The 4809-nt window shown below is 37.3% G+C and overlaps 1 long non-coding RNA gene across 2 annotated transcripts; it reads left to right on the forward strand.

Annotated features, from left to right (window-relative positions):
- The first annotated feature begins 2891 nt into the window (after positions 1-2891).
- Positions 2892-4106, forward strand: LOC122763251. 2 transcript variants are annotated; one of them, XR_006358965.1, is made up of 3 exons: positions 2892-3030; positions 3539-3648; positions 4039-4106. It is a non-coding gene; the product is annotated as an uncharacterized LOC122763251 (long non-coding RNA). The 2 variants fall into 2 exon arrangements; XR_006358966.1 differs by having other exon boundaries at positions 2898-3030; positions 3558-3648.
- Positions 4107-4809: the final 703 nt, after the last annotated feature.

Here is a 4809-nt window from a genome sequence, read left to right on the forward strand (position 1 = left end):
ATTTTGAAGTTCTGCTAAACCACTGCTCGTCAACAGTTTTTTTTACTTAATCTGCCCCCTACTGGCCAGACTAGATAGTCATTCTAAACAGTTTTAATGGTATAGTGAATTTTTTTTGTTGATGTACTATATTTGGACATTTTTGACAGTTTAGTAATAATGAAGATATATTTTTTTAAGGACATACTATACTAATACACTTTTAGACAGTTCATAGTTTAACCTTTTACACCACTATAAATACATGAGTAACATTTTGGATCTTTTTGTAATTTTTTTTTGAGTAGTTTTATTGCAACGTACTTTTATTTTTTCTTGAGTATATATTTGAACAAAGAACGTTACTTTTACGCTGTTCCATTTGGCTAAGCGACGGTCGTTATGTCATTTTTTAAAAATCTTTTTTTATTACATGCGCGATCTATTTCTCTTCCTATTTTAAAGGCCCCATTTATTGTTTTATTTAAAATATTATTATTTAACATTTGAACATTGTTGTTTTATATTATGTTGTGTCTATTTTGTACTATCTGTGTTGCTTTGAATATTTCAAAAATAAATCCGGAGAAACTCAGTACTTGAGTACTTGAGTTGTCTTTCACACTTTTCATACTTTTTTACTTTTAAAGTATTTTTATTTCATTTTTACTTCTACTTGAGTAATTATTATCTTACAGTAACAGTAATTTTACTTGAGTCATTTTTTGGCTTCTCTACCCACCTCTGCATATTATACAAGGACATTTTGGACAGTTGTTGACAGTATGACGTCATACTACATAATGACATATTTGACACTAAGTCACTTGTTTGAAAACGTGTACGTGTGTTTACATGTGGAGCAGTGACGTCACATTAGCATTAGCATTAGCAGGTGTAATCTGAACACCTGTGATCGGATCCCTCAGGTCGGATGTGAACAGCAGGTGTGAACAGAGCGTCAACAGAACATCTAAGCAATGTGCGGATCATTTTTAAGCAGCAGTTACCACACACCTGTCCCCGCTGCTCCCCGTCCTCCTCCTGGTCCTGGTCCTGATCCTGGCTCCGGCTCCTGGTCCTGCTCCAAACAAAGTTGTAGATCAGTTACAAAGACTTTAAAAGTCCTGAAAACATTTGTAAAATCTCAATATTTAACAGAGGATTCTGACGTATTTAGCGACGGCTGTGAATGGAATCACTTAAAAACACATGAACTGTGCCTTTAACGGCAGCTGTTTGCAGGTCTTCAGTCAGAGGACATGATGAGACAAAGCAGTGTCCACTTTAAAGTGTTCAAATGTGCTCAGTGCAGTAAATGAGTGAAGAAATGTGAGGAAAACACAGGAAAACCTTTTTATTGTCAACTATATATTGATCCATATCAACAGGGACACTTTTATTTTGAAATTCTACTAAACCACTGCTCGTCAACAGTTTTTTTTTACTTAATCTGCCCCCTACTGGCCAGACTAGATACTCATTCTAAACAGTTTTAATGGTATAGTGAATTTTTTTTGTTGATGTACTATATTTGGACATTTTTGACAGTTTACTAATAATGAAGATATTTTTTTTTAGGACATACTATACTAGGACACTTTTAGACTGTTCATAGTTTAACCTTTTACACCACTATAAATACATGAGTAACTTTTTGGATCTTTTTTAATGTACTTTTACTTTTTCTTGAGTATATATTTGAAGAAAGAACGTTACTTTTACACCGTTCCATTTGGCTAAGTGACGGTCGTTACGTCATTTTTTAAAAATCTTTTTTTATTACATGCGCGATCTATTTCTCTTCCTATTTTAAAGGCCGTCTTTATTGTTTTATTTAGAATATTATTATTTAACATTTGAACATTGTTGTTTTATATTATGTTGTGTCTATTTTGTACTATTTGTGTTGCGCTGAATATTTCAAAAATGAATCCGGAGAAACTCAGTACTTGAGTACTTGAGTCGTCTTTTCACACTTTTCACACTTTTCATACTTTTTTACTCTAAGAGTATTTTTATTTTATTTTTACTTCTACTTGAGTAATTCTTATCTTACAGTAACAGTCATTTTACTTGAGTCATTTTTTGGCTTCTCTACCCACCTCTGCATATAATACGAGGAAATTACGGACAGTTGTTGACAGTAAGACGTCATACGACATAGTGACATATTTGACACTAAGTCACTTTTTTGAAAACATGTACGTGTGTTTACTGCGGAGCAGTGACGTCACATTAGCAGCAGCTAACCTGCTACAGGCCAGACGAGATACTCATTCTGAACAGTTTGGATGGTCTATTGACAGTTTGTGTTGAGGACATTCTTTGACATATGTGGACAATTTATATTTAAACGTTTTTGAGGACATACTACACTGGGAAAGTTCATATTTGGACAGTTTTGACGACATACTGTCACATTGACAACACACGTGTGTTTGCTGTGGAGCAGTGACGTCACGTTAGCATTAGCAGGTGTAACCTGAACACCTGTGGTCGGATGTGAACAGCAGGTGTGAACAGAGCGTCAACAGAGATTCTAAGAAATGTGTGGATCATTGTAAACAGCAGTTACCACGTTTGTTCACATGATTGTACACATGTTACTTCCCGCCGCTCCTCGTCCTCTCGCTGTTTCTGTCTCTGCGCAGAAGAAGCTCCGCCTCCAACAAAGGAAGTGGAACATTCCAAATAGATCGACACAGAGGGGAGGAGTGGAATGTACCAAGTCACGGAAACTACATAAAGGCTTTTAAATCAGTGTGTGTTTGTGCAGGAGCAGCTCCACCTGTACTTATTCAACGTTCATGTCCTCGCTGGACAAATAAAAGAAAAATAGCAGCTGAAATTGTGAGAAGGGTCCAGCTGCAGACCCACAGACCGCTCCACGACTCACCCCCGACTACAGGTCACAGAAGAGAGTGCGTCTGAAACGTGATGACGTTTACGTTGGTGAAGAAGTATGAAGAGAGAGAACCCGAGAGAACCCGAAACAACGCGGGAAAATCTAAAACAACATGTTGTACTTAGAAAATGACGGAGGGAAGGGTAAGAATGCATTAAAAAAAAAAAAACAAATGTTGATATTGTATGAATAGTCATTATTTGTATACATTAAATCAATTAAGTGTGGTTTATTAACCAGTCATGTCTGTACACTGTAATGATAGCGTTATTTATATGTACAGGTTATACCATTGAGACAGGGCGTCTCATTTTCAACCAACAAACGTATAAGATAAACTATATGCTCTTTATATATTAGTATTTATCTGTTTGTTTAATCTTTAAATGACTCTGAGAAGTTGCGCACAGCTTTGCTAATTTGAAAAACATGAAAAACTCAGTTCTACAATTGTTAAGATAAAAGATTTGATGATGAATAATATTATTTCATGTTTAGAAACCACGGTCAACAGTGTTATTTGATTTGATTCCTTTCAGTTAGCCTGCATATATTTTAGGACAGGGAAATGCAATCCAGGTCATTACTACTTGATTCTGGGTAAACTAAACGAAATACAATTTCATTTTAAATGTTAACATTCTCTTATAGAGCAACACTACTTTTACAGATGGAGCCCTGAGCTGAAGAGATGCAACATTTGCCAAACAAAGGGGAGCTACGCAAAGCTTGTGTCTCATGTGCAGGGACAGAGGACGGTGGTAAGTCCGTCTATATTATCTAATATTTGTTCATTTCAATGCTGAAAGGCCTTCATTTCCCCATGAGCCTCACATGTTATGAAACATGGTGTTACTTCTGTCCTGACCATGGATAAGTGTGACCATTACATATGTTCAACTCATCCCTTTGAGCATCAGACACTCACAATAAGTAAAGTAAACTAATGCTGAACCATGTCATTTATGCTTTACTTTAGTCCATGTGTATTTTATTTTCACTGTTGTTGAGAAAAAGTTGCAAGATTCCTGCATTTTTAAATATGCCCCTGATAATAGTGATTGTTCTTTGAACCTCTTCATGAAGAAATGTTTTGTTTTGTTTGTTTCTTGAAACTTCTGAATCACTTTTCCTGTCTGTCTGTCTTTTAGGATACAGTGTCTACAAATGCCACCTTGACTGTGTGCAAAGCCATTATCACTGTGGCTTAGTGAAAAATGTGACTCCAGCGTCCTCTCCAGTGTCCACCGTGACTCCAGCGTCCTCTCCAGTGTCCACCGTGACTCCAGCATCTCCTCATGTCTGTAGTATAGTATGTCATCCAAAATCGGTCAAAAAAGTCATACTATAGTATCATCAGTCATCATCTAACCGCTTTATCCTCCACCAGAGGGTCGCGGGGGGTGCTGTGCTAATCTCAGCTACATCGGGCGATAGGCGGGGTACACCCTGGACAGTTCGCCAGTCCATCGCAGGGCCACACATAGATAGAGACAAACAACCAGTCACTCTCACACTCACTCCTATGGTCAATTTAGAGTGTCCAATTTACCTATCCCCACATTGCATGTTTTTGGACTGTGGGAGGAAGCCGGAGAACCCACGCACACACGGGGAGAACATGCAAACTCCATGCAGAAAGGCCCTTGTTCCAACCGGGGCTCGAACCCGGGTCTTCTCGCTGCAAGGCGAGAGTGCTAACCACTACACCACCGTGTGGCCCCATACTATAGTTTGTCGTCCGAAATTGGAAAAAAAAGTCATACTTTATAGTATGTTGTCCAAAATCATTAAAAAAAGTTATACTTAAGTATGTTGTCCAAAATCTGTCAAAAAAGTCATACTATAGTATGTCGTCAAAAATCTGTAAAAATAATCATAGTATAGTATGTCGTCCAAAATCCGTCCAAAAAGTCATACTA

Source organism: Solea senegalensis, unplaced genomic scaffold (assembly GCF_019176455.1).
Source record: "Solea senegalensis isolate Sse05_10M unplaced genomic scaffold, IFAPA_SoseM_1 scf7180000016651, whole genome shotgun sequence".
NCBI classification, from domain to species: Eukaryota; Metazoa; Chordata; class Actinopteri; order Pleuronectiformes; family Soleidae; genus Solea; species Solea senegalensis.